The sequence below is a fragment of the Panthera tigris genome, chromosome D1 (assembly GCF_018350195.1).
Source record: "Panthera tigris isolate Pti1 chromosome D1, P.tigris_Pti1_mat1.1, whole genome shotgun sequence".
Taxonomy (NCBI): domain Eukaryota; kingdom Metazoa; phylum Chordata; class Mammalia; order Carnivora; family Felidae; genus Panthera; species Panthera tigris.
In genome coordinates this window covers 89,251,031-89,268,464 of record NC_056669.1, presented here as the reverse complement: position 1 = coordinate 89,268,464, position 17,434 = coordinate 89,251,031, and the positions used below count along the sequence as shown (strand labels likewise).

Here is a 17,434-nt window from a genome sequence, read left to right as displayed (position 1 = left end):
GTGACAGAGGACTAGGGTGTTGGGCGACAGGCACTCTCACACATTACTGGAAGCAGAGCAGTTTGGGGCAGCTGCTGTGGATGGAAATGTGACAAGATCTGCCACAGTGACAAAGGCTGTGCCCTCTGACCTCCAGCGACTTACATAAGCAGGGTTTTTACTACGGCCTCCTTTACAACAGCAACAGGTTGCAAATAACCGAAATGCTCAGCCACAGAGGACCGACTAGGTGAACTTGAGTATCTCACACTCTGGAAGCCCGTGCAGCTCTAGGAAAGAAGGGGAGGGCTCTGTGTACTGACTGGCGTGCTCTCCAATCCGAAGGAAAGTGTGCTAAACATAGAACTGCACGTGCAGTATGCTACGATCTAGGTAAAACAGACAAAAAAGAACATTTACAAATCTCATTGCACGGCATAAAGAATCTCTGGAAGGGGCAAACCAGAAACTGAGAACACCTGTTTCCCCCAAGGAGAAGAGCTGGGTGACAGGAACACAGTAGGGAGATTTTTCTCCATAAACCTGTTTGTGCCTTTGAATTTTGAAACGTGAACACGTACGACTTATTCAAAGAAATAACTAAAAACAACAGTGATGCCTTCCCCCAGCCCCTCAAAAGAAAGGCAAAAAACGGTTATTGATTTGTTCAAAGTCCCTCAGCTGCTCAGAAGAAGTGAGGATTTGAACTTGGCTCTGATCCCAAATGCGATGCTCTATCAATTATAGTTCATTCGTTCATTCATTCATTTGACATAAATTTATTTCTTTTTTTAAAATTTACCATCATAACCATTCTTTAATGTTTATTTATTCTTGAGAGAGACAGAGGGAGAGAGAGCACGCGTGTGCAAGCAGGGGAGAGACAGAGAGAGAGGGAGACAGAAGATCTGAAGGATGAGTAACCGACTGAGCCACCCAGGCACCCCCACAAATTTATTTCTTTAGCACTTATTCTACAACAGGAGTTTCCTTGTATATATACAGGGACACATGGGCCAGAAAAACAAACCCTGGGGAAAAAAGCAAACAAAAGGAAGACTGATTTCTTTCCTTTCTGCATGATATGCCACATACTTGCCATACTTTGTGGAACATCACAGAGAGTGGGCAGGATCTGCCCAGGCTAAAGGAGGCAGTCACTACTCAATCCAATCTGGTTTTTGCCACCTCGGGGCACAAGTTCAGTTTTGCCGGATCTGAATTTTCCCAGAGATGCCAAAAACCCAGATTTTTTAAAATGCTAAACCATGTGATTTATAAGTGTTAGCAACGAACTCACCAAGCCCACTAGCACTTTAGGGGCCTAACATATAGGTTTGGGACCTTTATTTTCCCCCTCACAACTATGACCACCAGCCTTCTCACACCCCTTCCCCAGGGCCTAAGTCAGGTGTAACATAAGCCCTCACAAACCAGTCACTATGGGCTTGGGCACACAAGTGGTCTTCCTGAGGTCTGCTGGCTTATCAGTTGATTAAGAGTCTGGCCTGGGGCACCTGGGTGGCTCAGTTGGTTGAGCATCGGACTTCAGCTCGGGTCATGATCTCACCGTTCGTGAGTTTGAGCTCCACGTCAGGCTCTCTGATGTCAGCCTGTCAGCACAGAGCACGCTTCAGATCCTCTGTCCCCCTCTCTCTCTGCCCCTCCTCTGCTTATGCTCGCTCTCTCAAAAAATAAACATTAAAGAAAAATAAAGAGTCTGGCTTAGCTAGTGGCCATGATTACCTCAGCATCGCCAGCTCTATGTTCAGTCCCTCCCCTCATTGCCCTACATAACTGAGAGCCTCTGAGAGACGTGGCAGCGGATGACCCCCTGATACAGCACAAACCCAGAACTGGCCTCCTCTGGTGTTTCAGCTCCCACCTACCACGTCATCTAGTTGACCAGCCTCTTACCTCATCAACTGTCTTCTCTCAGTCCTACCCCATCACTGATTCCGTTCTGGAACCACAAGCATTCCTGTAGTATAGACATATCCATATGCACTCTTCAAACAGGGCAAGCCAACAGCTCGCTGGCTTGGGATATTTCTAGAAGAAACACACAGCAAACAGAAGCCTCCAAGCCAGCCCAGGAAACTAGATCTGAACCCCACATACCCCACCCCAGCTCACCAGATGGAAACTGAGTCAGAAGTAGGTATTCAAGAATACTGAGACCATTTTGCAAATTGCCTACCGTGACTATTTTGTTAAAATTTTCCTGAAAAGCATATACTCCTGGGGAGCCCAGATGGCTCAGTTGGTTGAGCGTCCCAACTCTTGATTTCGGCTCACATCACGATCTCACGGTTTGTGGGTTCAAGCCCCGCATTGGGCTCTGTGTCGAAAAGTGTGGAGTCTGCTTGGGATTCTCTCTCCCTCTCTCTCTGCCCCTCCTCTGCTCGTGCACTCTCTCTCTCTCTCTTTCTTCCTTTCTCTCTCAAAATAAATAAATAAAATTAAAAAAAAAAAAAAGGAATACACTACTTTTCATCATGGCCAGGATGACCGGGATGGTATCAACCCCCTATCTGCATCTAGCATCTCGGTTCATCTCCACTTGAAAGTAACAAGGTAGGTTTAATTCATCCCATTTCGCAGATGAAGAAACTGAAGCACAGGGGTTAACTTGTCCAAATTCAGAAGAGGAGGAAGAGGGACCAAGAGTCAGATCCTACCTGATTCCAGGGCCTGACCTCCTACACCGCCTGTTTTAAGCAACACTCATGTCTGCCACACGCAGAGGTAAGAGGTGACCGTCACCCACGGCTTCCCTTCATCAACAGCTTCTTGCCAGGCCCGGGCATGAGGAACACTCAGTCTCTCACAGGATGAGGCTTTTGTTTCTCAGGCCCTTACCAGCTTGTGAGGTCATCGTGTTTGTTTACTTGTTCACTGACTAGCCCCGATGGCATGTAAGTTCCTCAAAGCCCAAGACCTGCCTCTCTTCCTCCCTGCTGTATCCCACTGCAAGCACAGTGCCGGGCACATACAAGGTAAACATCTCCAGGGCCCCTGGGGGGCTCGGTCAGGTGAGCCTTCAACTCTGGATTTCGGCTCAGGTCATAGTCTCACGGTTTGTGGGATCAAGCCCCACATTGGGCTCTTTGCTGACTGCTTGGAGCCTGCCTGGGATTCTCTCTCCAAATAAATAAATTAAAACAACAACCACAACCACATCTCTGAATGATGGAGCGACATGTGGCTTCTAGGCCACCGGGCAGAACAGGCTTCCTATTTTTCAGAAACCAGAAAAATTCCCTTCCCAGATGACTGAACTGGAGTCCACCTAAGTATTACTGTCCACAGGAATGTGGACCTCGGCCGCGTGGGCCAGGAATCCTGGGTCTGTGTGCCGGTCAGTGGAGCCTACAGACACGGCAGGGGACAGGTGTCTGCTGCATAGCACAGAGCATTTGTTTTAAGGACCAAACTTCACAACGCTTAGGAGACAAAAGCCAGCTGAGGGACAGACACTCCCACAAGCAAGAAGATGTCAAGGGTCAAGTGTGGACTATGCAAAAGGCTCCACAGGAAGAATGAGACCACTTTCTCAGTGCTCACACTGGACACCAATGCAGACACAGAGTCTTGAGAATCTGAACTTAGGCAACAGTAAATATTAGCGCAAACAGGATGCAAGCTCAAGCCCTTATCTTTGCTTAGCAAAGTTTTCTTAGTGCCCACACGACTCAAAGCACTGACGATTCAGATGCAGCTAGCAGTAATTATTCATCAGATCATCACCATCAGCCTGGCCTGCAAACCACTATGTAATCACCAGAAAAATCCCCTCCTCTGGTACAACTCAAGCAAAACTGTGGGGAAGAGCAACACATCTCAGTTACTCATCTCTAAGCCCCACTTTAAGCATTAAGTTTCTTGGAGTGCAAATTGTTAGGGTGTGGCCCATAAATGCCATCCAGAGCGATTCCACAGGGCCTACCAGATGATAAACTGAAAAGTCTAGACACAAGCAGTGGCTGAGACTGACCATTACGTGAGCAATCGCATTTCTGACACGTACCCTCTAAAACCCCGGTGGGGGACACAGCGGACAAAAGCTACTGCCCGGCAGACAAGAGCTCTCCGTGTGGGGAAGCGTGCTCCAGATTAACTTGTGCCGTTTGTTCAAAAGGAGCTTCACCCTCCCATGGATGAAATGCTTTTTCATAAGAAAACGGGATCAAGGGAAAGGAAACTTCTCTTCATGACACGTAGCCAGGTGTAAAGAGCACTGCACAGAGACTCAGAAAACCGAAGAGGCTCTCGGGATCTGATCACTTCACGGGAGCTCATGAGGTCAACTCCATTTCATTCAACAACCAAACATTAGGAGGTCTGGGTGTGTGCCAGGATCTGAGAAGAGGAAGCATAGAGGGTAAAGAAGAATAAAATACGTGCTTCTGTGGGGCTCAGGGGCTCATTGTAAACACTCAGAAGTTAACATTATACACGCAAGCTGACGACTATGAGGGAAGAACGGCAGTTGAGACAAGATTGAGGCGGAAAGGTTAGCTCGCCTTTTCCAGTTTACAAGGCAAGGCTAATATGCGGTCAACTGAAAAATAAGGCTCTCCATTTTCTTCCTCTAAAGAACATGGACACTGGAGCCTAGAAAGGAAATCTGGGGAAGGAAACACAAGCTTTCATAGGTAAGCACTTCCCAAGCTTGAGTATTCTTTTTCATTTGTGACAGACAAGGACAGGAATGAAAAAAACCCACACATTTCAACAAATATTTCATGAGCACCTACTATCCCGAACACAAAGACAAGCCAGATATAGTCTTACCAATAATAAAGAAACAAGAAGAGAGAGAATAATAAGTTGGTCACGATTAAAGACAAAGACAGGAAGGCCTGAAGCCAGCACAGTAAACTCGATTCTCAGTGGGATCAAGGCAGGGAACGCCACCGCGTTAGAGAATCCAGTCCCCCCACCCCCCGCTTTTTTTTTTTAAAGCTGGAAACCTGAGTTTAGATGTCAAGTCTCCCAATTTTTAAATTTTAACAGACCAGCAGTAGGCCAATCCCATTATTTTGTAGCTAGGAAAACTGACACCCAGAGCAATCGAGCGACTCGTACAGCTTGCCCCTGGCAGAATGGAGATCAGGATTCAGATCTCAGTTCCTTGACCTGCGTTGTCTCCAAGATGCCAGCTAGCCCCAATGCGGGGACTCTTTCACCAGCTCCCCGCTCTTCAAAGTTGACACCGACACCTTTCGAGGTATCTTGAAAGGAATCAATTGTTCCGCTGGCAAGAATTTTCTTTTTTTTCATTTTCTCAGAACGCCACAAGGGATCACCTTGCTCACCCACTAATTTTGCCTCCAGATACTTTACAGCGAAAGGGGCCGTACACCCCCACAGTGGTGGACTCCAGCAGCTGGCACACTGGGCAGAATTCCCCAAAATGATGGCGCGGTTGACGTGATCTCCCCCAAAGACGTCTGGGGGATTAAGGTAAACCAGTTCCAAAGGAGTATTTGGAATTAAACAGCAAGCGTGAATAGGTTTCCAGGGAGGATTTACGCGGCTGAGGTCACGAGCAGGTTGCGACAGGGTCTGAGGCAGCTTAGTTCAGAACAACATACACACACATCCCAGCGCTTGCTGGACTCTGGCCCCCAGTCCCTGGGAAGAAGACAAAAACAAATGCTTCCTTCAGGTGCCCTCCCGGGCTCAGCTCAAGCTGACATATATATACTCTAGTTCCTGAACGAGGGAGCCCAAAGCGGTTCCTTCATCCTAGCGTTTACTAAAAACGTAACCGCAGTCACAGACGCCTTCAACAAGACACTGAACTCAGCGTGCATCAAAAGGAACGAGCCAAGCTAGACAAAGTTCTGTAACAGGTAAAGAGAAGCGGGAAACTGGAGATGTTGCTGCCATTTGGCAACGAGCTAAAGCGAAACCAGAACACTGATGAATGCATTCGAAAAATCATCTATTTGTACCCCAAAATTGAGGAGAGGGAACAAGAATGAAAGCCTAGAGAGGTAAATCCATGCTTTTAGGTAATGTACAATTATACACAAAATCAATCGTACAAATACTTACGATAGGTTGTTTAGGGGTTGACCCTATCTTCCCATAGGCCATGGTCAAAAGAAGGAGAGATCTTTTGGTGAATTCTACCACTCACTGAAACCCTCTGGGTGCAGTTCATCATAAGCACACCAGGGCCCACGAGAGGAGGAGGCAAGTAAGGCCCTGTCTCTCGGGGTCATGCCCTTCAAGGTTGCAGCCTTGATGCCTACCTAGTCTCAGCCCCAGAGCATACCCACCACCCACTCCGACAAAGAATAACTCATATTTTCTATTCAAAGCTCAAGCAGAGTAAAGGTGGCTGATTTGCATCATAGGCCTATTCTTTCACTACAGAGATAAAGGAGGAAGCCATACCCCATCCTTCACATAGGTGTCCCTAAATTTCTTTTTTTTTATTTTAAAAGAAACTTCTTATGTTTTATTTTTTATATTTGAGGGGGACGGTGCGGAGAGATTGAGACAGAATCTGAAGCAGGCTCCAGGCTCCAAGCTGTCAGCACAGAGCCTGATGTGCGCCTCGAACTCACGAACTGTGAGATCATGACCTGAGCCGAAGTCGGACCTGAGCCACCCAGGCGCCCCTAAATTTCTGACAAAGAATTCATCCCACTGGCTTGCTTTCCAGAGTCTGACAAAGCTGGATGAACCTGGCTGTGAGTGTGCTTCTCAATGAAGCAGGTATATAATAACATCATTCATTATCCTGCTACAGAAATGTAATATTTTCAAAAGGTGGGGAACAAGAGAACGCCCTCTCCACACTTAAAGAATATAAAAAAAAGCTTCCAAAATCCCGGAATATGTTAGAACTAGAACTATCCTGGATTAAAAAAAAAAAAAAGTCAGCTTAAATTTAATAGATCGTTTAAATTCCTAGTTGACGGTAATTAGAGAGCAAGCAGCATTTCTTTAAACGCTGCGAGACAGAACTTAATCCAATTTAGGTAATCACTAACCTTTGCTGGTTTTTTTCCTCCCTCTCTCTCCTCTAAATGGAATCCAAGGATTGATCTACAAAGGCCATAAACTGGCAAAGCATAAGAAAAGAATATTTAAAGCCAGAGATTGGGTGACTATTACCACAAAGGGCCAAGTCCAATTAAAATGGAAACAGGTCTCACAAGCTCCCTAAATTATATTGCCTACGAACTGGGGCTCCTAACCAGGCATCATCACAACAGAAGGTATGCTGAGGGAGATGGGGGTCCCCCCTCTGGGTACGTCGTGCGGCATGCCAATTTCCAGGTCTTGTACAGTGTGACAGCCATCCCCTGCCAGACCAATGCTACCAATTCTCTATATTCAAAGTATCTGCAGGGCTTCTCTCCTTCTTCCATGGAATAACAACTGTCAGAATGATCCACACTGTCCCTTCAGTTCCTCCACTGTTCACCCACCTCCTAACCCCTCATTTTAGAGCTCCCGCACTGCCCTTGCACCCACTTCTGATCCAGGAACTTCCATGTGAACCGCCAGGCCTTTCTTGAGTACTTGGCACCCTAGATTTTTCATGAAAGGCCTTCAAGGATAGATATCAAAATGTGCTGCAGAGGACAAGGGGCTTGAGTTAATGGCTGTGTTACATCAGGAAAGTAATTAACCTCTCTGAGCCTCCATTTTCCCATCTCAACATAGAGAAAAGAATATGCACCTGCTTGCGTTGCTGAGAGGCTCAAATAACATTACCATGATTGTACCTGGCTCATAATAGTTGCCCAATACATAAGTTGGCTTGTTTGTTTTAACTGAGTAAGTTTCAAAGTAAACCTTGGATCCCCAGTCCCTGACAAAAATGTTAATTAGCTCAAGTTCACCTCTGTTGTCTCATCACTGCTTTGCATCATTTGCACTCCCAACCTCCTTTCTGGTTCCAAAGTGCAATCTTCCTTTGTAAAAACTTGCTTTCTGCTTATCAGGATATCACTCTCTCTGTTCCCAAATTCCTAACCCAGTATAAAATCCATAAAATATTATGTTCTCAACCTTCCTTCAGCAATAGAGATATTCACACCGACTTGTTAACAGATGATACTTTTCAGCAAGCATTACTTTTAACATTTGCATATAGAGAGGCAGTTCTAGAGAACAAACTTTTTTTTTTTAATTTTTTTTTTAACGTTTTATTTATTTTTGAGACAGAGAGAGACAGAGCATGAACGGGGGAGGGGCAGAGAGAGAGGGAGACACAGAATCGTAAGCAGGCTCCAGGCTCCGAGCCATCAGCCCAGAGCCCGATGCGGGGCTCGAACTCACGGACCGCGAGATCGTGACCCGAGCTGAAGTCAGAGGCTTAACTGACCGAGCCACCCAGGCGCCCCTAGAGAACAAACTTTTAATGGCAAACATTAAACACAGTAGGGATCTTTGAGGGGCCCACACTCTATTTCTCAAATCAATTCTGTATTGGTCTAGCTCTGCAAAAATAATTAAAGGGAAAAAGTCAGTTCAATTCAATTCAATCTGAAATTCAAGAAAGATTTCAGTATAGGAAAAAGTCAGTTCAATTCAATTCAATCTGAAATTCAAGAAAGATTTCAGTATACTTGATCTTGTACAAGGGCACTACAAAAGGAATGACCACAGGAAGTAATTAGAAAAGAGAAATAATGAAGAAATCCATAAAGTCCCAACAATCCAATTTTCCACAGATAAATGGTTTAAATGTTGCACACACACTGTTAGTGAACACACTGAAGATTATGACATTGGGGTCTGGGCTCCCAGAATGAAATTGTCAATAGCAGTGGAACAGTTTTCTAAATGTAAGATTAGGATTTTTTTTTTCTTCAACAATTGAGCCATTCTGTGATATTATGCGACACAGAGAAAAAGAAAGAAAAAGCCACCAAGTTATTCGACCATAAGATGATCTAATTAACAGCTGAGGAACTGGAGGGAAAGTCATCTCCAATACTGGCTGCCACTATAAGCCTGGAGTAGCAGACCCAGAACTCACCCTAAGCTCCACCCCTGCATGTGTGTGACTTTGAACAAACTACCCAAGTTCTCTAAGCCTCAGTGGGCTCATTGTTATAGTCATGGAGATATAATAGCACCTACCTAAACATTGTTTTGGTGCAGATTATACAACATCGTCAATGTCTCTTAGGGCCAAGTTTAAGACATAATAAGAACTCAAGAGGTGTTTGTCCCCTTCCTCCTTTTTTAAATAAAGGGAACATCTGTATAATGTTCAAATAATAACCATTATTGAAATCTCACCCACTGAAATAAATACATATGCGTGAACTTCTGGTTGTGAACGAAATGAGGTCTTCTCGTTGAGAAACATGGTAGTCTCAACTAGGCTCTAGAGAAATAAACCAGTTAGACTAGCTCATTGCTAAGGCCTTTCTTTTTTACACTATTCGTGGTTCTGGATGTTAGAAGAAGCATTAATAAAATCCCAAAAGGACAATCAATGGTTGTGGTTGGAAACACTGAAGACGATTTTGTGGATTGATCAAGCACTGTTTCCTGTATCTGCTAGATTCCTGTAGAAAAAGCTCTCAACAGCACCCTTCGTGGCTTAGAAGGGCTCCACGCTGCCACCAGAGAAAACCTACCAGTCAGGTTCCACGGAGAGGAGGGTCCCACCACACCTTTCTCAGTCACCTTTCTCAGCGGTAGAGAACTCACCAGGGGCTAAATTTAATGTGTGGCTAAATTAGCTTCTGCAAGCTCCATTTCCCCTCCTGATCCACTCGCTGCTTTATGGTGTCAAGAGCAGCCTTTCCCCAGAGAGCAGCACTGGGACATTCTGCAGCGTGTAGGCCAACGAAATGTCATGACAGCAACCCACGGTGGTCAGGATTACCAAAGGGAGGTCGAAAAAGGCAGTGTTCGAGGCTTGATCCGCGAGCACCGTTTGAGGGGAAGCAGGGCAGACTATGGAGGCAGTGTGGACCATCGGCGTCCTTGACTGCTTTGGTCCTCCCCGTGGGCCATTTGAATTTGCACGCGGGCAACAGGTCCAGAACCCCGCCCCAGGAGGGATGCCCGGAGACTCCAGCACAGAGTTTTTTTTCCATGCGGGTCTCCGTTGTAAACGTGCCTCTGAGCTGCCGCGCGTGAGCCTTCCGTCTTGTGGGGCGCATCGCAGTAATTGAAACCTTACATACCGCAGGACTGCAGCGGCGTCTATAAATACTCACCGCTTTACTGCTGACAAACAAAACGCGGGCTCCCGGCACCGCGGAGGAAGAGGCGGCGGCATGTGACCGAGGGCAGGGGCTGGCTACAACAGGGGAAAAACCCTGTTGCCAAACAGGGAGGTACCCCAGAACCGATTCCTGAAGCACAGTTTGCAAGCACACAGCCTGATCTGACCCGGGGCGCCCGCCCTCGGGAACAGGGGCAGAGGGCGGCGAGGGAGGGTCGCGGCCCCGGGAGCCGGGGCTGCAGAGCGCCCCCCAGCGCGCAGGGGGCAGCCCGCGTGCGCACAGTAGGCGCGCAGGAGAAAGCCTCGCCAAATGGAGGGCGGGCTGGAAAGCCGACGCGGAACCGGGGTGCGGCTGACGCCGACAGCCGCCCGCCCCAGCCGGGTGTCCCGCGGGCTGCGCCCCGGCCCGCCCCAGTCGGCGGAGCCCAGTGGCCCGCGGGACAAAACGGCTGTCCTCCCTCCCACGCCTGCTTCTGCAAAAGGGGGACCGCAGGAAAAGATGGGCTGTTCCTGGGCTCCCAATCGCCCGCGCCCCAGCCGGAGCAGCTCTTTAGATTTGCACCCTGGGGCCGAGGGACAACTAGAGAGGCAAGCAAGCAAACTTTCTTTTTCGATCTCCTGGCCCAGCCTGGGTCCCGCGGTCGGCGGCATCCCCCCGCCCCCAACCCGCGCTAAGCCGCAGACGCTGGGCACCGCTTCCCCCCGCCTCAACTCGGGGGTCGCCCGTTCGGTACTCTACGCCCGCCTGCTGCGTGGGATCCGAGGATCCTTAACCGCACGGGGGTCCCCATCCGGCTGCCCCCAAATGTGACGCTCTCCCCAGGCACCCCCTGCCCGCGCCCCGCAAGCCTGTGACCGGAGTCCACGGCGATTTCGTTCTCAATCCAGAGCGGTTGCTGAGCCGACAACGCCAGCCCCTCCCGGGGACTTCCCAACTCCCCCCCGGGGGTCCCGGGGCTGAGTCACCTCGAGTCGCACACACCCGCAGCTCCCCTCTGCGCGCCCAGGACAAAGTTTCCGGTGTTCCCGAGAAAGTTTTCTCACCAAAGAGCAACGAGGGACCTGGATGGCTCTCCCGCTGCGCTCTGCCCAGCTCTCCCTCCTCCCTCCCTGCGCGGCGCTGGCCTCCGCGGGGTCCCGTCTGGCCTCGGGTCCCCCAGCGCGGGTCCACAAACGCCGCGGCCGCGGAGCTCCCCGAGCCGGGCTGGTGACACGTTTCCCTCCTCTCTCCTCTCAAGGCCGCCTCCTCCCCCTGCTTCGTCTTCTCCTCCTCCTCCTCCTCCTCCTCCTCCTCCTCCTCCTCCCACTTTTCCTGTCCTGTGCTCATCGCTTTAGTTTTTCTCCTGCAGCCCCTACCCCACCTCACCCCACCTCAACCCCTCCCACTCCTCCTCCCCTGCAGCGACTCGCACTCTGCTGGGGAGGAGAGCAAGGGGGAGGGGGCGCCTGCACTTTCATCCAGATCAACAATTTCAGGAAATCCAACTCTTAACTTGAAAAGCGGGGGAGGATGCAACAGGTCAAGGGAGCTCCCACAAGACGACACACTCCCCACCCCCCCAAGAGATCCACCAAGGGATCTCCGCAGCGTCCCCCCACCCTGGGAAACTCTACCAAGAAGCCATGGGGTTGATTCTAAGGTTCACTAGAGTCCCAGAGATTAGGGACTTTTGTTGTTTCAAGGAACAGTCCCCAGGCCGATTCCAGGAACAGTTGTTTTAAGTGCATTAATGAAAATGTAATTCCGGTGAAGTCTCCCTTAGATTTGCAAAACCCTTTTAAAGCTCTCAAATTCTCTTTCCAGCTGAAGGTTTAGTGAGTTGGAGGGTCCCTCAGAGTTTGAAACAAGAGAAAGCCAACCAATCGCAAAATTAAAAACAATGTAAAATTATTTTCAATTTTTTTTTTTTTTTTTTTTTGCAGGTGGTAAGAATTTGAGGCAGCTGTTTTCAGGACTCACTGGCTTGTATAATTTCAGCCTATGGTTGAGCAGGAAATACTTTTAAAATGCTGCCCGCTCAAATATCACACTTAGGCTTTGAAACCACAGTGACATTTGCTGAAGAAAAGATGTATGTGTCTTTTTATGTCAAAACTGAGAGAAAAAAAAAAATAAGTGTTTATTTTGATCACTGTGTCCTAAAAAAAACTTACGTTTGAGGATGGGTTGCTGGTCAGGGTGTGCCCAAGGGAAGGGGTTTGGTGAAGCTCCCTGAGCCCCACTTGTCCAATGATATTAAAGTATTCTCAAACCCCAGGGTGATGAAATCTCATCCCAGAAAGCACACACAAGGAGAGGACCAGGCTCCAGCACGTGCTTCGGAAAGAAACGCTTGAGGGGCAGTGACTTGGGAGACATCTTCAAGGCAGCTGTGCTGAGGTCTTCAGAGCCCAAGCCTAGAGCCAGAAGGTCAAAGTTTGTATCCCACCTCCTCTTGTAATTAGCTGCAGGATATTAGCCAAGTTACCTAGCAGTGCTATGCCTCAGTTTACTCCTATGAAAATGAGGAGGAAAGTAGTGGTGATCACAGGGTTGTTATGAGAACATAATGAATTCAGATGGAGGAAGAGCTTAGAATCTCTGCCTGGATTCAACAGAACTTAAGCCATTATTATTACTGTATTATCCTGCAGGTCAGGGAAGTGAAAAAGGAGCTATTTCTACAGGGCTACAGGAAGCCCTTCGCTGGGCTCATTCTACATTCGAACTCATTCTACACTCATTCTACATGGCTAACTCCCTTATCTCCTTCAAGTCTTTGTTCAGTGAGGCCCATCCTCTTCTGTCCGCGTGAAATTGTAACTCACTCAGCCCTCCCTCCCAATCCCCCTCATTAGACTCTACTTTATCTTTTTTTCCACTGCATCTATAACCTTGTAACATATTACAGATTTTACTTTTTTAAGAAAATTTATCTCTCTCCCACCGCCTCCTACTTCTAGGCCATACCATCAGCTCTCCAAGAACATGGAATTATTCCATTCACTGATATTGCTCAAGATCCTAGAACAGTGCCTGGCACACAGTGTGCACCCAGTAAATATCAGATGAGTGAATCCGTGAATGGATTGGGCACTGTGCAATAAGAAAAAAAATGTAATCACTAGGCCTATCCAGGGATAGGGATAAAAGAGGCTCCCTCTGGAAGAAGTATACTCCCTAGTAAAGAGAAGTACCCACAAGGTAGGCAACACCAGCTTGGTGGGGATGCCATAAAAGCGTATTCAAGGACTGGAACGGAGGTTTAAAGAGGTTACAGTCTCTTCTAAACCTAAGAGTTGCTAATTTTGTAATCTGAATTTTCTCAAAGTGAGAAGTAGCCGACACTGGTGTAAATCAGTCAGAGCTTCTCTCTAATAATGCTTCCTACCACCAATATCTCACACTTGTTACCACCCACATTTTTACCAAAACTTCAACTAAACGCCAATGGAACATTGCCTTTTCTTTCAAAAAAAAAATTTTTTTTTAAGTTTATTTATCTATTTTGAGAGCGAGAGCAAGAGCTAGAGAATCCCATGTGTCAGAATCCGCACTGACAGTGTGGAGCCCGAGGTGGTGCTTGAACTCATGAACTGGGAAACATGACCTGAGTTGAAATCAAGAGTCAGATGCTCAATGGACTGAGCCACCCAGATGCTCCCGCAACATTGCCTTTTCTTAAGAAACAGGATTTTGTTAGGAGAAACCAACACAGAGATCATTCTATGTAAATATTCATTCATGGAGGTGAAAAGTCTAGGTCTTTATAAGACATATCAGGTACACAGCTTGCCATGGCCACAGCCCCTAGAATGGAAGTTGGCCCAATCAAGGTCCCTCCTGAAAAGGCAGGCCTTAGACAACGCCTTTAAGATCAAGGGCAGGTGCCTAACCCAAATGCAGCCAAACTCTGTGACAAACCTCTGTGACAAACTCTGGCCCTGCAATGGTATACTGGACCAATCAGATTCCATTTCAGGAATGAGAACACACACACACACACACACACACACACACACACACACAGCTAGTATCCAGAACAGAAGCTGAGAGGTCATGACTTTATCTAAACTCTGGATTCTGGAAGCTGCAGATTGGCCACCTGTGGACCAGCTAGATATATATTAGATGTAGCATATTTTTTGAACCCAGTAGCGTCAACGTTTTTTAAATTACTTGCCGATATGTAAAAATCAGAACACCTCGTGCAAAAATATGGATTTTCAGCTTGCCTTGGAAAATCAGAAATATGTGGCACTGTTTGTGCCGTAGGCTGGTACAGCCACAACGGGCTACTGCTATAATGCTTCTCCCTGTAGACGGGATATGGGGTGTTCAGTTTGCCACAGTCCCAACCACTCATACTCCCTATTTCTCCTGACCCCAGCCTGCTTCACCCACTTCCCGGCCACCCGTGGCGGCGCAGTGAGGGAAGGGATGTTGGCACCTAGGAGGCGCCAGAGCTGGGGATAAGCAGACACGATGCAATAGAACAGCATAGGTTCAAATCATTTTTCTCCCTAGCAAGAGAACCTTTTCTTTAAAATCTTGCTTGACGTTGCATAGCTTGAACACTACTGAGGTGAAGGAAGCTATGGGATAAATACGGAGGCAAGTGGGCATCAAGCCAGGGAGAAGCAGAGGCCTCCTTGGGCTGCCTTGGGATCAAAACCACCCTCCGGTTCCCACTCTTCCAGAGATGTGTCGTTCTCCTTTTTCTTTGTTTCCGCAACAATGCCTGCTCAACCCATCTTCATAACTCATTTCTACCCCCAGAAGTCTAATCGGGCCAAGTTCAGAAAGGGCAAGGTGACCTGTCTGAAGTTATACACAAGGTAAAGATAGGCTAGGGCAGGGATTCCCTGACTCCACTATACTCCCTCTCGGTGAGGGTAACGGCGTCTGTCTCTGAATAATAATTAAAGTCACTTCAGTTTACAAAATCAGAGTATTTAATGCCTTGAGGATCTATAGTATACAGTGGGTGTAAAATACATATCTGCCAACTTCAGGCGTTCAAGGTTAGACCTCCTTCCATACTGCTTCAATGTCTCACACAATGTCTTAAAGGCATTCCAATGAAGAAAAACATCATACCTTTTCATACGTTTTCTCCTCTTCATAGGTGGAAAAACAGAGGCCCCGAAAATCCAAGATCCTTTGCTAATGCCTGGCCACAGAGTTTGTGAGAAGCACAGGTAGGTCCCCCAGGTACGTGCAGTGTTAGAACACACGGGTTTTCAGGTTCTCAGAGCTCCGGTCATAAAATAAGTTAATGTCGTTACTCAGGATACATACCAATCTAGACATAGAACTTGCGTAAGCACGCAGTATACATCCACAGCACTGCACCATCCATGAAGGCAGAGCCATTGAGGGATAAGCTCAGCATCTGATCCAACACCAGGATGTAAAATCAGTGACTTTGGTACAGCAGGAAGACTTAACACACAGATGAAAAAAAGCTTGGCTTCCTTCTGTCTTCTTTTTTTTAATGTTTATTTTTGAGAGAGAGGGAGAGAGCACGAGCAGGGGAGGGGCAGAGAGAGGGACACAGAGGATGGAAAGTGGGCTCTGCGCTGACAGCAGAGAGCCCGACGTGGGGCTCGAACTCACAAACCATGAGATCGTGCCCTGAGCCAAAATCATGAGTTGGATGCTTAACCACCTGAGCCACTGAGGCGCCCCTGTCCTCTTTTTAACTTCTACAGCACAAACATGGAAGAAACCGAAGTTTGTTTTTTGAAGAACATCGGATGATACAAACAAAAAATTGTTTTTGTCTGCCTCATCCTTTCCTTGGCAAACATGGGGTGTTTCTGGAATGTTGGTTTTGGTCTCTTTTTTGTCTTTTGGTGTGGGGAAGTATCTGGCCTCCACTAAAGGGGCTGGTATTTATTTTGAGACTGTGTTTTAAGAATGACTTAAATGAGCAAATCTTAAAAGTGAAAAGAGCTTAACAACCCTACATGAATTCTCCCTGGATAATCTGGATTTCAGTGATTTCTTCTCACAGTTCCAAGTCAGTCAGTTAGTTGACAAATACTAAGGGTCACTTACTGGTATCAAGTCCTGGGGATGTCACAGTGAGCAGGACAAAGGCTCTACCATCAAGGGGCAGAAAACAGTCAACATGCAAATGAACACCTAAGGGAGATTATTTCAAGTACTGGTCTGTGCACGAGGAGAATAGGCTATGGGGCACTGGCGTGACTGTGGGGAAGAGAACTGCTTCATCCGGGGTTGGCAGGGATGGCCTTTCAGCCCAGAGCTCCGACACTGAGACTTAAATGATGAAAAGAAGAATCCATAGGAACGAAGAGATGGTCCAAACAGAAGACGTGGCCAATACGGAGACCTTGAGTCAAGAAGAGGCTTGACAAGTAAGAAGGATGAAAAGAAAACCATTGTGGTTAAAGCTTGGCAACAAGGTGGAGAGGGGAACAAAATAAGGTCCAAGAAACAGCTCCGGGTCAGATCGTAAAGGACCTGGTAAGTCAGGGTAAGAGCTTGGCCACAGTTGGAAGTCATCAGAGGGTTTTAGGAATGAAGTAACATGATCCGATTTCTGCTTTAGAAAGATCCCTCTGGCTAGCAGGTTGCAGATGAACTAGAAAAAGAGCAAAAGTGAGGGTTGGCAGTCACTTTGAGGAGGTGGCCTCAGTAGACCAAAGAAGAGATGATGATGCTTGGATTCGGTCTGGAACAATTCTATTTGTAAAACATGGAATCGGAGATGATGGAACTTTCTGATGGATTTGCCACATGAGGAAAGCTACATGTCACAGGTGAGGCTTTGACTTTTTTGTTTGAGCAGTGGGATGGACAGCGGTGTCACTACTGAGATGGGAAAGACAGAATGGAGAGTGCATTTAGAAGGAGAATCCCTAGTTCTGTGGCAGCTCTGTTATGTTTGAAATGCCTGAGGGAGAGCCAGGCGGAGATGTCAAATAGACATTTGAATATATGAGATGACATTGAGGGATGGGTAAATTTGAGACCCATCAGTGTATATAAACAGCATTAAAAACCAAGGGACTATGTGCAATGCCTTGGGGAGTGAGTGTGGACGGAAAGCAGAAGCCAGAAATTATAGAGAGGTCTTATAGAAGAAGAGCAACCAGCAGAGGAAAAAAAAAAAAAGAAATGAGTTGTTAATGAGATGGGAAAGTCCAAGGGAGTCTGAGACAGAGTCCTAGAGAAGAAAGTGTTCTGGAAGGAAGGCTTGGTCAAGTATGTCCAATGCTGTCAAA

At 47.3% G+C, this 17,434-nt stretch overlaps 1 protein-coding gene across 4 annotated transcripts in view; it reads right to left on the bottom strand.

The window, feature by feature from the left end:
• Positions 1 to 11,441, bottom strand: part of PRR5L (proline rich 5 like) — a 76,999-nt gene extending 65,558 nt beyond the window's left edge. The window contains exon 1 of one of the 4 annotated variants that reach the window (XM_042959439.1): positions 11,243 to 11,441. The gene's annotated coding sequence lies outside the window, so the exon portion shown is untranslated. Of the gene's footprint in view, positions 1 to 2,660; positions 3,042 to 9,602; positions 9,661 to 11,164; positions 11,215 to 11,242 lie in introns of those variants that run through there. The other 3 variants (XM_042959442.1, XM_042959441.1, XM_042959437.1) reach the window with 3 other exon arrangements.
• Positions 11,442 to 17,434: the final 5,993 nt, after the last annotated feature.